Source organism: Papio anubis, chromosome 1 (genome assembly GCF_008728515.1).
Source record: "Papio anubis isolate 15944 chromosome 1, Panubis1.0, whole genome shotgun sequence".
Classification (NCBI taxonomy): domain Eukaryota; kingdom Metazoa; phylum Chordata; class Mammalia; order Primates; family Cercopithecidae; genus Papio; species Papio anubis.
Genome location: NC_044976.1, coordinates 91,574,536 through 91,595,675, shown reverse-complemented (window position 1 = coordinate 91,595,675; position 21,140 = coordinate 91,574,536). Strand labels below are relative to the sequence as shown.

Below are 21,140 nucleotides of genomic sequence, written 5' to 3'. Positions count from 1 at the left end.
GTACAAAATCCTCTCCTAGCTATTTGAAAATATACAATAAATTATTATTAACTGGAGTCACCCTACAGTGCTGTAGAATACTAGAACTTATTCCTCCTATCTAGCTGTACTTTTGTATCTGTTAACCAATCTTTAGCTCTTCCTCTCTCCCCTTTTTCTACCTCTGGTAACCACTCTTCTACTTTCTATTTCTATGAGATCAATGTTTTTAGTTTCCACATATGAGTGAAAACTTGTGGTATTTATTTTCCTGTGCCTGGCTTGTTTCACTTAACATACTCTCCTACAGGCTCATCCATATTGCTGTGAAAGACAGGATTTCATTGTTTTCTGTGGCTGAATAGTATTCCATTACTTTGATTGATTCCCTATCTTGGCTATTGTGAATCGTGCTGCAGTAAACATGGAAGTACAGCTGTCTCTCCATACTGATTTCCTTACCTTTGGATAAATATCCAGTAGTGGGATTGCTGCATTATATGGTAATTCTATTTGTAGTTTTTTTTAAGAACCTCCATACTCTTCCATAATGGCTGTACTAATTTACATTACCACCAACTATATGTAAGAGTTCCCTTTTCTCTGCATCTTTGCCAGTATTTGTTACTTTTTGTCTTTTTGGTAATAGCTGTTCTAACTGGGGTGAGATGATAGCTCATTGTAGTTTTGATTTGCATTTCCCTGATGATTAATGACTTTGAGCATTTTTTCTTATCCTTGTTTTGACCGTTTGTATGTCTTCTTTTGAGAAATGTCTGTTCAGATCATTTGCCCAGCTTGTATGCTTTTAAAAAATATCTTAAAATGTTTATTTTTATGTAAGAATAACTGATGATTTTCTGTATTTTGATGTATTATTGTAAGTATTTCCCTACCTTGAAAAATGCATTCAAAATTATTCTTACATACTTAGAACTTTTATTTTTGTGTAAGTTACAATATACATATAATAGATGAGTATAGTCATAGTTTTACATAGATTACAAATAACTAAATATAATTATATTGGGGATTTGTGCTTATTACTATTTTCCTGAAAGGATTGTACTATTAAAAAAATTTGGAGATCATCATGAGATCATTATGCTCTATATAATAGACGTGTTTTTTTGTTTTTTTTTTTGAGACAGGGTCTAACTCTGTCACCCCAGGCTGGAGTGCAGTGGCGCAGTCTCGGCTTACTGCAGCCTCAACATTGCTGGCTTGGGAGATCCTCCCACCTCAGCCTCCCAAGTAGTTGGGACCACAGACAAGTGCCACCAGGCTTGACCAATTTTTGTATTTTTTTGTAGAGGCAGGGTTTCACCATGTTGCCCAGGCTGATCTCAAACTCCTGAGCTCGAGCAATCTGCCTGCCTCAGCCTCCCAAAGTACTGGGACTACAAGCATGAGCCATCGGACCCAGCTCTCCTCTGTTTTTTGATTTATCAAATTTAGTTAATAATTGCTAACTTGGTGTTAAAAAAATGAATATTTAGTTTTCTCACATCATTATCCCTCTCCAGTGTTTGATAGTTGTAATTTTAATTTAACTTATTCTGTTGCTTAACTTGGTAACCTCAGAAATAACAACTGTTTCCTATTTCATCCACTTTTGACAGTCTTTCTTGACTCTCCCCTTTTTTAGAAGGGACATGAGAACATGTGCTCCTTTTTCTACCTGTTTTTTCCTCTCTTCTACTTCTCACTTTCTGTCAGCTACTTTTATTTTACACTGCCAAAGTTGATAACATTTATATTTTTTCCTGTTATACAGCCAAGTCTCCATACAAGTTGAATCTTAAATATGAAAACTATAAATAATATTATATTATTACGACTTGTTAGTTCTTCCATAAAGGAAAATCTCCCTTATAAACTTGAAACCCATTGTCTGCAGCTTATAGTTATTTTCCTTTTATTATAGGAAGCAAGTAGAATTCACAGACCTCAACAATTGCCCCTTGTTTTTTAGCGCATTACTACAAGGATTTGTCCCTTCCCAGAAGCTAGACCATATTTCTGCCAATAGGGAAAAAACATGTGATGTTTGTAAATTCCCTATTAAAAAGTCCCTTGTATTTAGAAATCATGCTTGCTTGCTTTTTGATGTTTCTATTAAAAAATAATAATTTAAAACCTAGCCTTTGGGATCCCTAATGAAGTAACAGAATTATGATTTGAAACCACCATCCATTGGCCACAGTTTCTCCCCGAGCAGTCAATATGCAGTATTTGTCTTTTGGAATAATTACCTGGTTATACTTAGCTGCAGAAAGTGGACTTTTCTGTCATCTGCTCCCCCCCAAATCCAAGTGAATTGAGCTTGTTCTGGAGTTCTAGACCATTCAGATAATAAAAAATGACTCTCACCGTCAGGGAGTTAATTGCACGAAGGAACTAGGTATCATTTGATTCTGCGTTTATAGAAAATAGAAGAGGAGTGAGATACTTTTGGCCAGTCTTTCTCTTAGGATCCTGAAATTTATGTCTTGAGACCAAATATATCAAAGTTAGTTCTTGCCTAAGATGAAAGACATTTCTAATTTTAGTACCCCCTAAAATATGATTCTATAAATATTATTTAGTGCAGAGCCAACTCTATGTTAGGACTACTTTTTCTTCTTGCTAGGGCCAGGGTAATGAATGACCCTGGGCTCTCAAGACTTCAACATTAATAGCAACTGTATACTCTTTTCTCACACTCTATCAGTTCCTTGTAATCAGGGTACATATAAGCTTGTTTCCTGTTTGAAATGTAGCTTTTTAATGCTATTTGTCTTTTTTTCCTTCCTTTTTAAAAAAATTTTGCCCGGAGTTTCTAATTGCCTTCTTTTTCTGGCACAATCTTCCTTTATCATAGCCTTATTTTTTCTGTACTCTCACTTATATTTCATATTCTGTGGTGGAATCCTCCTTCTTTTTTTTCTTCTTACCAGAAACCTCCCTCCTCCATGCTTGCGTTCCCAGGGTGACCGGATGCTTTTCTAGGCCTACTACACAACTGGCTTCCTAGGATTTCCCTCCATTCTTCTCATTGGTTGGTGTCGCTGTTCTCAGGACCCTAAGTCTTTCCCTGTCCTAATTTGTGCCATCTTCTTCTTTGGCAAGGATGTGTGGGAAGTAAACTTTTTGAGTGCTTTCATGTCTAAAACTGTCTTTGACCAGGCATAGTGGCTCACGCCTGTAATCCCAGCACTTTAGGAGCGCAAAGCAGGAGGATCACTTGAGCCCAGGAGTTTGAGCCAGCCTGTGGGGTTTTGCCATGTTGCCCAGGCTGGGCTCAAACTCCTGGGTTCAAGTGATCCTACTACAAAAATTAGCTGTGCTCCCAGCTACTCGGGAGGCTGAGGTGGAAGAATGCTGTGAACCCAGGAGGTGGAAGCTGCAGTGAGCCAAGATCGTACCACTGTACTCCAGCCTGGGTGACAGAGTAAGACCGTGTCTCAGAAAAACAAAACAAAACAAAAACTGCCTTTATCGTATCCTAGTACTTGTTTGTGGCTGGGCTGGGTGTAGAATTCTGGGCCAAACATAATTTTCTTGGAAAATTTGAAGATGCACCTGCTTTGACTTCTGATATCCCCTGTTGCTGACAAGAAGCTAGTTTGATTATCAATCCTTTGTGGGTGACCTGTTTTTCCTGTTCAGGATCTCTGTTTTATACTTTTTATTTTGAAATTTCCAGAGAAAATGTATAAATAGGGGTCGTTTACCAGTTGTATGGGTACTCACCGAGCCCTTTAAATCTTAAGACTTGGGTCCTTTCTCAGCTCTGGGAAATTCTATTATTTGTTGAATAGTTTCTCCCTTCTTTTTCCTCTGTTTCTTCCTTCTAGAGCTCTTCCTAGTCAAATGGTGGACCTACTGGATTGGTTCTTTATGTCTTTTCTAGCTTCTCTATTATTTTTATCTTTTATTCATGTACTCTCATTGTTGAGTTTCTCAATTTTATTTTCCAGATCATTTGTTGATTTTCTTTTTACAAACTATTCATAGTTTATGTGGATGCACCATCCTCTTCAGTATTTTGATTATAACAGTTTTATTTTTTAATGTTTTCTTATGCCCTGTAATTGTCTTCATTCCTTTCAGAGATTTTATCTTCTATATATTTATCTTAGCTCTTATTTTTCATGCTGCTGGACTTTCTCATGTGCTTGGTGATTGCTGGTTGTCTGTTCATATTTTAGAAAGGACTAGGTAACTGGTGTGGATTTCCTCTGCTGTTTTAAAATTAGTCTCTTTTCCCATTAGACCTATCACCAGAATAGATGCCTGACTGAGCCCTGTATGTAGGATGGGATGCCTTGGCTGGCCTGTTTGCTCTAGGTTGACACTCTGCTGGGCTCTGTGGTCCCTTGTGCCAGCGGAGTACTTTACTCTTGTTGGGCTGTACGTACCCCCACACTAGAAGCGTTGGCTTTCTGCAGCTTGTTTGTTCTTTCAGCTATCTGGTTTTTCGAGTGAGGGTTAATGCTAGGCTTCCCGTGATCTCTGTGGGGTGGGGGAGGTGGTTGGGGGTGCCAACCAGTGCAGTTCCAGGTACAGATCTTCAATTATTCCCACCGTCTTTAACCTCACTTCTCACTCCTGCCCTCCCTTTTACCTGTTGGCTCAGAGCCCAGAGCCATCAGGTGTTCCAACTGACAGATTGGTGCTCTAGATTCCCTCTAGCATTCCAAGAAGCAGTTTGGCTTCCAGCTCCTTTTAGGTTGCCTGGTAGAGTATTCTGGGCTGTGGCTTTCTCTGCCTGCCTCATCCATCAACACAATTCCATTTGCTTTTTGAAACTAGAAATGTGTTGGATCTTTTATCCACTGGTGAATTTCCTACTTTTCTTTCTTTCAGCTATTAGAGGTTTATTGCTTCTTTTGCCTTCCTTATTTGAATGTGTTTTTGCAAGCTGTGAGTAGCAAACATATATCTTTAGTCTGCCATCTTAAACTGAAAGTCCTGATGTGAATTTTAAACTGCAGCATCTGTTTTCTGAGTATTTACCTACCCTATTTATCTTTGTGACTGCAGTGGCTGTTTGAGCATTATGTAATTAACAAATTAGCTGGGCGCAGTGGCTCAGGCCTGTAATCCCAACACTTTGGAAGGCCGAGGCGGGCGAATCATGAGGTCAGGAGTTCGAGACCAGCCTGGCCAACATGGTGAAACCCTGTCTGTACTAAAAATACAAAAAACTAGCTGGGTGTGGTGGCGGGCGCCTATAATCCCAGCTACGCAGGAGGCTGAGGTAGGAGAATCACTTGAACCCGTGAAGGAGGCAGAGGTTGCAGTGAGCCAAGATTGCGCCACTGCACTCCAGCCGGGGCAACAGTGCTAGACTCCTCCTCAGAAATAAATAAATAAAAAGAATAAAAACCTAATTAACAAATTATTTCAATAAAATAAGTCGAGATAATTAGAGTAAATAACTTCAAAGGAATAAAAATAAGATGGAACTTTTTTTCCCAGAAAATCTTGTATACAGTTTATTTTGATTTAAAAAAAAGGAAAAAGAAAAAACTGCTCCTAAATTAGAATCAGTTTTGTGGTTGATTTCAATGAGTTTTAAGTAAACAATATCCTTTCCCCACTTTACTCATAATGCTCTGTTCATACTTGGTTTTGATAATGCTTTTGTCCTATAAAAGGTCTTTATATTAATGTAATGAATTGCTTAAACATTTCACCAGCTTTTAAATAGCAATTTGGTAAAATAGAAAGACTCATGAGATAATTTATTCCCCTAGGACAGAGAAGGGATAAACAAGCCTTTTTAGTCTGTGATAGCAGAATGGTTTGGTGAATTTAAAAGCCTTAATTATTGTGCTTTAAGCAACAGCTTAATTTACTTCTGTCTGATTCTTAGTTTTTGAGTTCTTCCTTTCATAAACTGTATCATGTTGCTATTTTGCTGCTCATCATTTTGCTGCTTCTCTTTTCCTCTTCAAAAAGTATTTAATGCTCATGTCTATATATTCCCTGTGCTGGTGTTGATGCTGTGGGCTGTAGATGCACACTGGCTTTTTTTTTTTTTTGAGACGGAGTCTCCCTGTCGCCCGGGCTGGAGTGCAATGGTGCGATGTCAGCTCACTGCAACTTCCGCCTCCTAGGTTCAAGCAATTCTCCTACTTCAGCCTCCTGAGTAGCTGGGATTACAAGCACGCACCACCACTCCCAGCTTTTATCTGTAAATTTGAGTGCACTTTTCGAGTATGGAGTGTGGATAGTTAAGGTAATCAATTTCTAGATTTTTGAATTCCTGATGTAGTTTTTCCTAACATTGCTCTGCCAGAGAATGTGTTTGGAATGGAGGTTCGTGCTCTGCTTTTCCACCTTTTATTGCATAGTTGTCCTTTGCCACTTGTAGAAAGGAAAGGCACACTGCTCATCCATTTCAGGTCTTAAAAAGGTCCATTGCCCTGGATGTAAAGACTACCAGAACACCAAACAAAAGGGCAATTGAAAATTTGGTGTCTGTGTTAAAAAAGTGAATGACAGGAAATACTGTCTCGGGGAATGACTAGATAACAGTCTTTTGCAATATTAGTTTCCAATATTTTGCTCTCAACAACACTGAAAGAAGGCCTAATGTAGTTGTCTGCTAAGTAACTAATAGATCAGTAAGTATATTTTTGATGGTAGATTACTGTTATTTTTGTCACATAACTCAAAAGATTTCCAAGAATTGAGAGATAATTGCTATAACAAGACTTCCATTTTTATCTTTTCATGTATGTGAAAAAGGTTTCTCACCACTTAAAGTTATAAAAACAAAAAATAGGGATAAATCTATTTTTTAATAGCTGAGTCCTATTTCATTCTGGCAAGAAATAATAGTTACTGCATGTTCTTAGACTTGACACCGAAAGCATGGCTCATAAAGGAAAAATTGATGAATTTGATCTCATCAAAATTAAAATCTTTTTCTCTGCTAAAGACCCTGTTAAAAAAGAGGAAAAGACAAGCTACAGACTGGAAGAAAGTATTTGCAAGCCACATATCTCACAAAGGACTAGTATCTGGAGTATATAAAGAACTCTCAAAACTCAGTTTTAAAAAATAATCCAGTTAGAAAGTGGGAAAAAGACACGCGTAGACATTTTACCAAAGATATATAGATGGCAAGTAAACACAGATGAAAGGACATTCAAGCTTATTAGCCATTAGGGAATTACACATTAAAACTGTGATGAGATATCATCAGAATGACTAAAATTAAAAATAGTGAAAACATCAAATGCTGGCAAGGACGCAGAGCAACTGGATCATTCATAAATTGATGTAAAATGATACAGCCATGGAAAGCAGTTTGCAACTATTTAAACTTATGGTGAAAAACTGTAGATGTCAACTTAAAAATATGCAAGGGGGTGTATAGTTTTCAAATTCTTTGTGGGATCCACAAACAAAAATGCTAGAGTTTAAAAACATACCTCCATTGCCGAAGGGGCTACATTCCAAAAGAATGCTTTTTAAGAAATCAGAATCTTAAATATCAGAGGTAGTTGAAATATTAAGGAACTTGGCATTTGTCTGTTAAGGGGTAGAATTGTAGTACCGAAAGTCCCTTAATTAAATGATAATCATATAAAATATGGCACTAGTAAGAGTAAGAAAAAGAAGTGTCGTACTATGTTAAGATGATGTTATTGGCTTTAAATGCCTATTTTTAAAATCAGGGTCAGGGGATGTGCTCAGACAGTTGTGTTCAATAGCCATGTTCTAAAAAGGCAACAGAGGAAAAGGAAAGGCAGGTCAGGGGAGAGTTGTGTTTTTAGAATCACCCTGAAAGGACTACATTAGGTTTACCTTTAGATAATGCATGATTTCAGATTTCCTATTTCTAGCTCCCCATGTATGGAAAATCTCTGTATATGCTTGATGATACTGTCCCAGTCTTCTTAAGTAGGGGATTAAGCCTTCCATTTCACCAGTAGCCAATTTAATATACAGGTACTTGCAGGATTATAGTATAAATGAATTTTAGTCATTTGATAAATACAATTTTTTTCTTTTTTTGAGACAGAGTCTTACTCTGTTGCCTAGGCTGGAATGTAGTGGAGTGATCTCAACTCACTGCAACCTCCGCCGCCTGCCTCAGCCTCCTGAGTAGCTGGGATTACAGGCGTGGGCCGCCACCAGCTAATTTTTGTGTTTTTTGTTAGAAACAGGGTTTCACTATGTTGGCCAGGCTGGTCTTGAATTCCTGACCTCAAGTGATCTTCCTGCCTTGGCCTCCCAAAGTGCTGGGATTACAAGCATGAGCCACTGCTCCTGGCCCTGATAAATGTAAATTTTCTATGGTCATTTTTTAGTTGACAGAGAAGAATGTGGGAGGAAAGGGGTATCACTGGGTGGAAGGGGGCATTTGGGAAGGTGGGGAAGAGGGTTAAGCTTTGAAGGCTACAAATAGAAATGAGGTATTTTAGTCTTGCTAATGTATTGCTTCACATGATTTAGGAATGTTTTGGTTAATTTTTAAAAATACTGCTGACTGCTCTATTAAGAAATTTGTATCCCTGAAGATTAATTAACCTAAAATAGATCCTATTAAATCAGACTAATGCAAAAATGGCCTATAGCTAGATCTACCAAGTGAATGTAAAAGTCATTCAGTTATGTAGACTTCCCTCCCCAAAGGTGATAGAAATTCAGTGTACAAAATGATAGTATTTAGTTATAAATGTCTTATGTAGCAAGTATTTTTATTGAATTAATTTTGAATTTAAAGAAAAATGGAAGGCCAGACGTGGTGGCTCACACCTGTAATCCCAGCACTTTGAGAGGCCGAGGTGGGCAGATCACCTGAGGTCAGGAGTTCGAGACCAGTCTGTTCAACATGGTGAAACCCCGTCTCTGCTAAAAATACAAAAAATTAGCCAGGCGTGGTGGCGGGTGCCTGTAATCCCAGCTACTTGTGAGGCTGAGGCAGGAGAATTGCTTAAACCCAAGATGCAGGAGTTGCAGTGAGCTGAGATCACACCACTGCCTCCAGCCTGGGTGACAGAGCAAGACTCCGTCTAAAAAATAAATGAATAAATAAAGAAAAGTAGAAAGAATTCTAACGTTATCCAACTTTAAGATGAATAATATGCGTTAGCATGAGATTTCAAGTGTGTGATTTGGCTTGTGTCAAGCTCCTTTGTCCTTCTGACCCTTATTTTTTTCATTTACCAGTGAGGTGATGATTGATAGGATGGTTTTTTTCTTACCTCCCTAATAATTCTGGGAGAATTAATTAATTATTGAAAGAGGAATTCTTTAGCTTGCTCATAAAATGATATATCCAAAAATTATAAATTTTGAATGACTTTCCAAAAATACATTATGGCTTTCTATGTTGGACTCTTTGCCTATTTGAAGAATTTTTTGAAGTCAAATTAGTGAAATGACTAATTTCTTCTTTCAAATTAATTGTCTGTCTTTGGTATATGTTTATGAGTTGCCTTAGAGGAATCAACCTTTTTTTTTTTTCTTTAGAAGAGGTCTCCCTCTGTGGCCCAGGCTGGAATGCAGTGGCGTGATCATGGCTCACTACAGCTTTGACCTCCCTCACTACAGCTTCAGCCTCCCGAGTAGCTGGGACTACAGGTGTGCACCACCATGCCTGGCTAATTCTCCTGGCTCAGCCTCCTGAGTAGCTGGGACTACAGGTGTGCACCACCATGCCTGGCTAATTCTCCTGGCTTAGCCTCCTGAGTAGCTGGAACTATAGTTGTGCACCACCATGCCTGGCTAATTTTTGTATGTATTGTAGAGATAAGGTTTCACCATGTTGCCCAGGCCACAGTTACATTTTTACTTGAGGAATAGGCCTAGATAGAATAACACAATCGAGAAATAATAGATATTATGTATATTTACTAGAGAGCCATATGTGATTTCCCCCCCTGGATCTATACTTTCAAGAGGCAAGTTAATAAATATGTATCTAGATGGGATACCCTTTATCTAAGCCTTACAGCAGGTGCATATAGCTTAGAGTCAAACACTGAGCCTCCTCCACTCAGAAAGTTGTGGGGATTCTAATACCACCAGCAAGCTGCTTCAACTATAGGTGTATTGGCAGGGGTGCAAGTAGAAGTATCTGTAGTTCATAATTAAAGATTATGACTTTGTGTTCCTGGCCAACATGGCAAAACCTCATCTCTACTAAAAATACAAAAATTAGCTGGGCATGGTAGTGCATGCCTGTAATCCCAGCTACTTGGGAGGCTGTGCCAGGAGAATCACTTGAACCCAGGAGGTGGAGATTGCAGTGAGCCAAGATTGTGCCACTGCACTCCAGCCTGGGTGACAGAGTGAGACTCCATTTCAAAAAAAAAAAAAAAAAACCAACCTCTAACATACACATCAAGTATAGAGTTCTATATAATATGGCAAATATATTTTTCCTCTATTATAAAGAATGACATTTAAATTTCAAATGACTTTGATATTGCATGGTTCAAAAATAAACTTTGGGTTGGGCATGATGGCTCACGCCTGTAATCCCAACAGTTTGTGGGGCCATGGCAGGAGGATTGCTTGAGGCCAGGAGTTCAAGACCAGCTGGGCAACACTGGGAGACTCTGACTCTATAAAAAATAAAATATTAACTGGGTGGTCCCAGCTACTTGGAGGCTGAGGTGGGAGGATTGCTTGAGCCTGGGAGGTCAAGGCTGCAGTGAGCCATGAATGCATCACTGCACTCCAGCCTAGGCAACACAGTGAGACCCAGTCTCAGTTGATCAACTAATCAATAAACAAACTTTGAAATTCCTTTTATGAAGGATGCTGTGATTATACAACAAAATCTCAGGTCAGGGTGTGATTTTTAACTATGAAATTGACCTTTCACACAAGCTGGAAGTTACTTTTTAAGTTTAGGATTTTCCAAAGTAGATGACTAAAAGTGCTTAGTTTTTGTTTTTTCTTCTCTTTTTTTTTTTTTTCCAGATGGAGTCTAGCTCTGTCTTCCACACTGGAGTGCAGCAGTACAATCTCGGCTCAACCTCTGCCTTTTGGGTTGCAGCAATTCTCCTGCCTCAGCCTCCTGAGTATCTGGGATTACAGGCGCGCACCACCACACTTGGCTAATTGTTGTATTTTTAGTAGAGACGGAGTTTCACCATGTTGGTCAGGCTGGTCTTGAACTCCTGACCTCGTGATCCGCCTGCCTGAGCCTCTGAAAGTGCTGGGATTACAGGCATGAGCCACCGCACCCCGCCGTGCTTAATTTTAATTAGGTAGCAGATCTGCAACTTGGGAAAGTATCTGCTAACTTACTGAATGAAGTATATGATTAAAGATCAGAAGCTATTTAAAAATCAGTAGTCTAGTCAGTCATATTTTTCTACCAACCTAAACTTTTGTTAAAGCTTTAATAGCGTCCATATTAAATAATAAATACTTGTCAGTATAACTTTTGAAAAAAATAATACACCCTAGAAGAAGATTTAGAGAAATGCAGATACCTGTGCACAGTTAAGAACCTGCTCATGGCCGGGCGCGGTGGCTCAAGCCTGTAATCCCAGCACTTGGGGAGGCCGAGACGGGCGGATCACGAGGTCAGGAGATCGAGACCATCCTGGCTAACACGGTGAAACCCCGTCTCTACTAAAAAAAAAAAAAAAAAAATACAAAAAACTAGCCGGGCGAGGTGGCGGGCGCCTGTAGTCCCAGCTACTCGGGAGGCTGAGGCAGGAGAATGGCGTGAACCCGGGAGGCGGATCTTGCAGTGAACTGAGATCCGGCCACTGCACTCCAGCCTGGGCGAGAGAGCGAGACTCCGTCTCAAAAAAAAAAAAGAAAAAAAAAGAAAAAAAAAAAAAGAACCTGCTCATGGCCGGGCGCGGTGGCTCACGCCCGTAATCCCAACACTTTGGGAGGCTGAGGCGGGCGGATCACAAGGTCAGGAGATCGAGAACATTCTGGCTAACATGGTGAAACCCCATCTCTACTAAAAATACAAAGAATCAGCCGGGCGTGGTAGCGGGTGCCTGTAGTCCCAGCTACTGGGGAGGCTGAGGCAGGAGAATGGCGTGAACCTGGGAGGCTGAGCTTGCAGTGAGCAGAGATTGCGCCACTGCACTCCAGTCTGGGCGACAGAATGAGACTCCGTCTCAAAAAAAAAAAAAAAGAAAAAGAAAAAAAAAACCTGCTAAGAACCTGCTCATTAATCCTCATTTTTAACAAAATTGTATAGTGTATCCATGGTTCTTCCACTATGGCCTAAGGAAAACACTCATCCTCAATTGTTGGTTCATTTGAGACCAGTCTGCTAAGAACTCTGCCCAATTTCCCATTTAGCCAGTTGTTAAAAGCAGTCAAACACTTTTATTACAGGCCTGTTGGTGGCATGGGCTCTCTGTTATTAATGCCTGGCTTTCATTCCATAACAGTCCAGTCCCTTTATGGGTCTTTATAAAAAAGAGGTGGAAAGAAATGTTCTGTTCAGACCTGGCCTTCTAAAGTGACTACAGCTAAAGAAGATGATCATCACTCCATCCTACACAGCCCCCAGTATAACAATGAGGCAGTATAAAGTGGTAAAGAACAAAGTTTGGAAATCAGACAAACCAGGATTCAAATCCTGGCTCTACTACGTATGTACTAACTGATCTTAGACAATGTGCTTAACCTAAATCTCTTTAACTATAAAATTATGAAAAATATAAAAAATATTATTTCATGGAATTATTATGAAGATTAAATGAAATAATATGTGATGTATTTTGCTCTGTGTGTAGTTCATAACAATAAGTGGGAGGAGGGAAGAAAATCATTCATTTGTAATGCCTTTTTAATTTTTTAAATTAGAAAAGAACAAATTTGTTCTGCCATACTATTAGTAGGTTCCTAATTCTGTGAAGCTGTGACCCGGGGTAAAGGTTAATCTGTAGTTAGCTTAAAACCAGTTTCATTACTAGCCTTTACAGTATACTTTGGTATTTATCCAAGGTCGGGGTGCTGGCTTTTTATGTGAAAGGCCAGAACCTTAACATTAAGTAGCAAGAAAAAGTAGTCCTTAACTTTTCATTAAAGTATAACATGAGGCCGGGCGCGGTGGCTCACGCCTGTAATCCCAGCACTTTGGGAGGCCGAGGCAGGTGGATCACAAGGTCAGGAGATCGAGACCATCCTGACTAACATGGTGAAACCCCATCTCTACTAAAAATACAAAAAAACAATTAGCCGGGTATGGTGGCGGGTGCCTGTTGTCCCAGCTACTTGGGAGGCTGAGGCAGGAGAATGGCGTCAACCCGGGAGGCGGAGCTTGCGGTGAGCCGAGATCGTGCCACTGCACTCCAGCCTGGGCAACAGAGCGAGACTCCATCTCAAAAATAAATAAATAAATAAATAAAAATAATAAATAAATAAGTAAAGTATAACATGAATATTGAAATGTACATTTATACTCAAGAAACACCATTTTACCAGCATGCTAGAAGCCTCCCTCATTTCTTGTCCTGTTATTACCATCTCCTGTCTTCTAATGGAAGTCTAGTTTTGCCTGATTTTGTTTTTGATATAAGTGGACTCATATCTTTGGGGTCTGGCTTCTGTTGCTCAGCATTATGTTTGTGAGATCCATCCTTATTGTCACATGTAGTTATATATCCTTCATTTTCATTGCTGTCTAGTATTCCATGTGTCAACATACCTCAATTTATTTATTCATTCTACTGTTTTTTGTTTTTAGAGATAGTCTCGCTCTGTATACAGCCCATGCTGGAGTGCAGTGGCATGATCATAGCTCACTGTAACCTCAAACTCCTGGGCTCAAGTGATCCTCCCACCTCAGCCTCCCTAGTAGCTGCAACTACAGGTTACAGGTGCACGTCACCACACCTGGCTAATTCTTTTATTTTTTTGCAGTGACAGAATCTCACCATGATGCCCAGGCTGGTCTCAAACTCTTGGGCTCAAGTGATCCTCCTGCCTTGAACTTCCAAAGTGCTAGGATTACAGGCATGAGCCACTGTGCCTGGCCCTCTCCAGTTTTTAGCTATTGCAGATATTGAAGCTATGGATATTCTAGTACCTGTCTTTTGGTGAATATACATAAGCATTTCTGTGGAATTGAATGGGTAGGTCCTAGATATGCCTATGTTCCATTTTTAAAAATTATTTTACTTATTTTTTAAAAATTGATGTAAATTGCATATATTTATGGTGTACAATATGATGTTTTGAAATATGTATACATTGTGGAATTGCTAAATCGAACTATTAATAATTAACATATGCATTACCTCACATACTTTTTTTGAGGTGATAACACTTAAAATTTACTTTCTTAGCAATTTTCAAGTATATGATACATTGTCATTAATTATAACCACAATGTTATATGATAGATTTCCTGAACTTATTCCTTCTGTCTAATTGAAGTTTTGTATCCTTTGCCCAACATCTCCCTCTATGTTCAGTTGTTTTTCTTAATGCCCATCTTTATTTTATTTTGTTTTTAGAGATGTGGTCTTGCCATGTTGTACATGGTAGAAGCAGAAAAAAAAGAGATGCTAATTGCTGTGTGAAACCATTTTTTTAAAGGACTTAATATCGCATTCACCAAGGTGAAGTCTTCATGACCTAATCACCTCCTAAAGGCCCTACCTCTCAATACTGTTGCATTGGAGATTAACTTGCAACATGAATTTTGGAGGAAACACAAACGTTCAAACCATAGCAAGTAGTGTATGAGAGTTTCAGTTGCTCCACTCCCTCCCCAATAGTTGGTATTTCACATCTTCATTTTAGATGTTCTGATGGGTGTAGAGTGATACCATGTTGTGGTTTTTTAGTTGGTTGGTTTGTTTTTGAGATTGAGTCTTGCTCTGTCTGCAAGCTGGAGTGCAATGACGTGATCTTGGCTTACTGCAACCTCCGCCTCCTGGGTTCAAGCAGTTTTCCTGCCTCAGCCTCCCAAATAGCTAGAATTACAGGTGCCCACCACCATGCCTGGCTAATTTTTATATTTTTAGTAGAGACGGGGTTTCACCATGTTGGCCAGGCTGGTTTTGAACCCCTGACTTCAAGTGATCTGCCCACCTCTGCCTCCCAAAGTGCTGGACTTATAGGCATGAGCCACCAGGCCCAGCCTGATATCATGTTGCAATTTTAATTTGCATTTCCTTGATAACTAATGAAGTTGGGCATCTTTTTCAGGTTTATTTTCCATTTGGATATCCTCTTTTATGAAGTCATTCAAGTTCAGGTATTTTGTTCATATTTCTATTGGTGTTCTGTATATTTTTTTAAATCAACTCATAGGAATTCTCTGTGCAACCTCTATGTAAACCCTTTGTCTGATATATTATTGCCTTCTACTTTTGTGGTCATTTTGTTCTAATATTGTGTTTTGGAGAACAGAAGTTGTTTTAAATTAAATTTAATTAATTAATTAATTAATTAATTTAGAGATGGTGTCTTGCTCTGTCACCCGCCACCATGCCCGGCTAAATTTTTTGTATTTTAATAGAGGTGGGATTTCACCGTCTTAGCCAGGATTGTCTCGATCTCTTGACCTCGTGATCTGCCTGCCTTGGCCTTCCAAAGTGCTGGGATTACAGGAGTAAGCTACCACACCCGGCCGAACAGAAATTCTTAATATAATCAAGTTTATTATTATTTTTTATTTTATGGTTAGAGGTTTTGTGTCCAGTTTAAGAAGACACAAATACTTTAAATGTTCTAAGGTCACAAAGCTATTCTATTGTTTTTCTCTAAAAGCATTATTGCCCTATGTTTCACATTTAGATCTGTAGTCAGTTAGGAATTGATTTTTGTATATGGTGTGATTAAAGATATATGTATTTTTTCCAATTAGATATTCAAATGACCTGGTACTGAGATTTTTTTTAAAAAGCAGCATTGCCAAAAAAAACAACTTTGGCAATAGTTGGGTCATTCACCACTAGAATGAATTCCAATCCTAGCCCAAAAGGAGGCTGAAAGATTGTGTCAGACCCTTTTTTTCTTTCTGGATTCACCATTTAGTCTGTAACAAATAAAGCATGTGGGGATTTCTGTTGTGATCCCCACAAATTGAAAGTCACATCTGCAAAAGTTAGGTAGAAGTATATCATGCAGTACCTGTGAAGAAATACTTGCAAAGTATTTATGATAGGTTAGTCACCAGTTAATGTTCTAGGAAGAAGTCACTATGCCCGGCTAATTTTTTTTGTATTTTTTAGTAGAGACAGGGCTTCACCATGTTGGCCAGGCTGGTCTCGAACTCCTGACCTCAAGTGGTCCACCCGCCTCAGCCTCCCAAAGTGCTGGGATTACAGATATGATCCACTATGCCCAACCTTGGATTAACTCTTTATGATTCCTTAATCCTTTTTTCTAGTACCTTACAAATTAATTTTTCTGTTTTACGTCTGTTAAGAGACAAAGGACTTAAGTGCAATTAAATTGGACATAAAAACTGGTAAGAATTTATTAAATAGTAAAACTCATGATCCTATTCAGTTGTAAACTCTTGGTAGCTGGGGGGTACAGGGACTATGTTTATACTTTTTGGATTTCCATAGAGTGAATGAACAGTGAATTGTATGTAAGGGTATCTATATCTATGTGAATTCACAATTGTCTCAAGTAGTAGAAAAGCAAAAGTAAAAGTTGTTTTTACAGTTAATTTCACCCCCAAAGATCTAAAAGACCTATTATTAAACAGGTTCAAATCGTCCAGGACCATGTATAACAGCACTCAGTAAAAGCAATGGATAAAGGGTCTTGATGTCTGATAGTGCTGCATGGTACTTGCTGTGGAGGGTCTGGCAGAACTGGACTAAAACAACTTCTCTGAGCTTCTTTCTTTTTTCTTTTTCTTTTTCTTTTTTTTTTGAGACGGAGTTTCGTTCTTGTTGCCCAGGCTGGAGTGCAGTGGTGTGATCTTGGCTCACTGCAACCTCCGCCTCCTGGGTTCAAGCAATAGGAGAACTCCTGCCTCAGCCTCCCGAGTACCTGGGATTACAGGCGTGCACCATCACGCCTGGCTAATTTTTGTATTTTTAGTAGAGTCGGGGTTTCTCCTTGTTGGTCAGGCTGGTCTCAAACTCCTGACCTCAGGTGATCCGCCTGCCCTGGCCTCTCAGAATGTTGGGTTACAGGCATGAGCCACAATGCCCAGCTTCTCTGAGCTTCTTTTATGTTCTCCTTCTGTTTCCCCTTCAGAAAAACTATACTTAGGTTTTCAAAGCTGCCTATTTAGTTAAATGAATGCAGAAAGATGTGATCCAGATTTCCATAACTTCAACTGTGTACTGCATTTTTCTGACATTGTTTTTCTTGCTGACTCTATGCAGAGCCAAATCTACAGCTTTTTTATAGTAGAGATGATGTTTCCTGTGAGGTTTTTTTGTTGTTGTTATTGTTCTTTTGTTTTTCTTTTTGAGATGAAGTCTCTCTTTGTTGCCCAGGCAGGAATGCAGTGGCATGATTATAGCTCATTGCAACCTTGAACTCTTGGGCCCAGGTGATCGATCCTCCCACCTCAGCCTTCCAAAGTGCTGGGATTACAGGCATGAGCCACCATGCCCAGCCATTTCCTGTGTTTTATTGTCTTTAGTTAGTTAGGTATAGAATAGTGAGGGTTTTTTGTTTTTTTTTTTGCTCAATTATTTGAACACGTTATAATATAATAAGGATAAGATAAAGATCTTATCCTTGAGTTGTCTGGAACTGTATTTTAAATGATAAAACTGATTTCAGCAACCCTGATTGACCCTGTTCATTTTATAGATAAGGAGGAAACATGCTTAGGTCATGCAGCTAGTCAGTAGCAGGGATAGCACTTAAATCCTGGTCTTGTGACCTTGATTCCAGTACCCCTCTCTGCTTTTAAATATGTTCAGCCATAATTTTTAAAGAATCTCCCCAAGTTTAAAGATTCAGAATTTATTAATTGCGTTTTAATAGTTTTAAAACCATTTCTAATCTCATTTTATTTTGGTGATTCTGGGACTTAAAATACATAGTTCTTCAAAAAACTGTTATATTAATGTATAGTATCTCACAAAATAAAAGTATATTGCAATTTCTAGCAAAATACCAAACAGGAATGTCAAGTTATGAAATGACTTAGATTAAAAGAGTTTAAGACATGAGCAACACATTCTTTTTAGTATTATTTAGAGAGTAGTGTTGCTCAATAGAGAGGTGGAAATATTGAACTGGGAATCTCAAGACCTGTGTTTTGTCCTGTCACCAACTAGCTGTATGATTCTGGGCAAATGACCCACCTTCGCTGGGCTTCAGTTTGCTAGTCTGACACTTAAAGGAATAGAGCTAGAATTATAACTGTTTCTTCAGTAGATAACTCTCACTTTGTTGAATGTGAGAAGTCAGGCAGAGCACATTTTTCAGAAGTCTTTGGACATGAAAATGATCTGTGCCTAATATTCTTCATCTTGACACTAGTAAGTAACCACAGACCCGCCAGCCAGCCAGCAATCAATCTCCATTCGTAGAACTTCCATTGTTGTCCATGTATAGCAGTCTGGAGAAAGGCCAGGTTTTATTTTTGCCAGGAACACTCTTGGCAAATCTGTATCCCTAGGGATGTCTGTTTAATTTTGTGGTGCAGAGCACAGTTTAGTGAAAAAGAAGAGGAATGCTGAGCTATTTGATTCTGAATGCTTTCAGAGATAGATCATTTTCATTTGTTTCCACAGTATCTATGTTTCAAGATGTTTTGAGGGAGAAGGTGAGCCAAAATAAGATGAAAAGAGGAAGGTGAGAAACCTTCCAGTATATGCTGACTCAGGAAATACATTTGAACTATGCGAGTTTGCATGTTTCCACAAATAGAAAACTTCTGATATATGTATATAAAAGTAGATATCTTGCCAGATTTGTCATTTTAGCTTTTCTCATGCATAACTTTTTGATTTTAAACTAGTTTCCTAGATTTAAACTGTTAAGAAAAAAAACTTTTCTTTTATGAAAAATTGGCATATTCTACTAGATATTTCAAAACTATCCCATTATCTTGCCTTCTGGAAATAAATATAGAAGTATATGAATTTGAATAAATTCTCCACTTTTTTTTTATTCATTTATAAAGATCTCAGTTTACATCTAGATTTAAAATTCATTTGTTCAAGAAAATTTATTTTGTGACCAAAAGTTGTATGCTGAAAATTAAAAACCTGAATTTCTTAAACCGTAGGAATAGATCCAGTTGAGGTTGCATTTAGTTAAAATGCCATTGTGTGTTACCACTGACCTTTGTTCTTTATTAAGTTTTTCAGTCTTTCTTTTTTTTTTTTTTTTTTTGAGACGGAGTCTCGCTCTCTCGCCCAGGCTGGAGTGCAGTGGCCAGATCTCAGCTCACTGCAAGCACCGCCTCCCGGGTTTACGCCATTCTCCTGCCTCAGCCTCCTGAGTAGCTGGGACTACAGGCGCCCGCCACCTCGCCCGGCTAGTTTTTTGTATTTTTTAGTAGAGACGGGGTTTCACCGGGTTAGCCAGGATGGTCTCGATCTCCTGACCTCGTGATCCGCCCGTCTCGGCCTCCCAAAGTGCTGGGATTACAGGCTTGAGCCACCGCACCCGGCCAAGTTTTTCAGTCTTTCAAACCTTTAACATCTTTTTCTTCTAACTTTCATATCTGTTTGTTGACAAATCCTAAGGAGTTTACTTTCATAATGTCTCAAATTTTACCCTTTTATCGTCACTGCTGTTGGCCTATCCTAATCCAGAAGGGCCTAGATTGCTGCAACAACTTCCTAACTAGTCTCCCTTTCCTCAGTATTCCCTTTAAAAGTCTTAAGCTAACATCCAGATTGATCTTCTTTAAACATCAGACTGTTTATCTGTTTAGAAATCTTAAAACTTCTTCATTTAAGCCTCAATACTGTCAAGCATTTAAAGCTCTTTATGTGTGGTCCTTTCTTTTCCATCCAACTAAATTAATTCAGCAAATAGTGTTGCAGGCAGTGATATGTGAGGCACTGTGCAAAGGTAAAGATAAATCAAATCTAGCTTCTTGCAGATATATGTCAGCATTAATGTCAACATATCTGGGATTTTTTTTTTTTTTTTTTTTTTTTTTTTTTTACTTTTAGAGACTTGTTCTACTTCATTCCATTCCACTTAAATTATTCTTGCCCAAGTTATCAGTGATCTCCTTATTGTTAGATCAGGCAGTTTTCTTTTCCTTTTTTTAAGAAACAAGGTCTTGCTATATTGCCCAGGCTGGTCTCAAAATCCTGGCCTCCAGCAATCTTCCTGCCTTGGCCTCCCAAAGCATTGAGATTACAGATGGGAGCCACACACCGGGCAGTTTTCAATATTAATTGTACTTTACTTTGTTATGGCATTATATACTATTGATCATGCCTGCCTCCCTGATACTTTTTCCTTCTGTGGTTTTTAGATAATAGAAACTATTCACCTTTTGAATTTCTTCTTAGAACTTTTCAAAGGGACAAAGTTTCAGTTGTGTTGATTTTTATTTTATGTTCTGTTTTATTAGTTTCTATCTTTATTATTTCTTTCCTTCTACTTCTTGGGTTTTGGGGGGGTTTGTTTGTTTTTCTGTTCTTTTTCTTCTTCTTGAGATGTATATTTAGCTCTTTCATATTTTTAAAAAATATACTTTAATTTTTAGAGCAATTTAAAATTTGTGACAAAATTAAGCAGAGCATTGTCATATACCCCTCTGCACCACACATGTACAGCCTCCCTGACTATCAACATCCCTCACCAGAGTGGTACATATGTTACAATTGACAAACCTACATTGACACATCATTATCTCCAGAAGCCCATAGTTTACATTAGGGTTTAATCTTGATGTACATTCTTTGGGTTTTGACAAGTGTATAATGGCATGTATCCACCATTATATTATTATCAAACAGAGTAGTTTCACTGCCCTAAAAATCCTTGGTGCTCCACCTGTTCATCCCTCCAACCCCTAACAACCACTGATGTTTTTACTGTTGCCTTTTCTGGAATATTATATAGTTGGAATTCCGCAGTATGTATGTGGCCTTTTCAGATTGGCTTCTTTCACTTAGGAATACACATTTAATCAGGTAGGGTATGTCTGACAAATAATTTTCTAAAATCTTAAAATTACTACAAAAGGAATACACATTTAAGATTTCTCTATGTCTTTTCATGGCTTGATGGTTCATTTCTTTCTCTTTTTTACATTTTATACT

At 38.6% G+C, this 21,140-nt stretch overlaps 1 protein-coding gene across 1 annotated transcript in view; it reads left to right on the top strand.

The window, feature by feature from the left end:
- DIPK1A (divergent protein kinase domain 1A) overlaps nucleotides 1–21,140 on the top strand; it is a 120,212-nt gene that overhangs the window by 11,582 nt on the left and 87,490 nt on the right. The window lies entirely within an intron of this gene.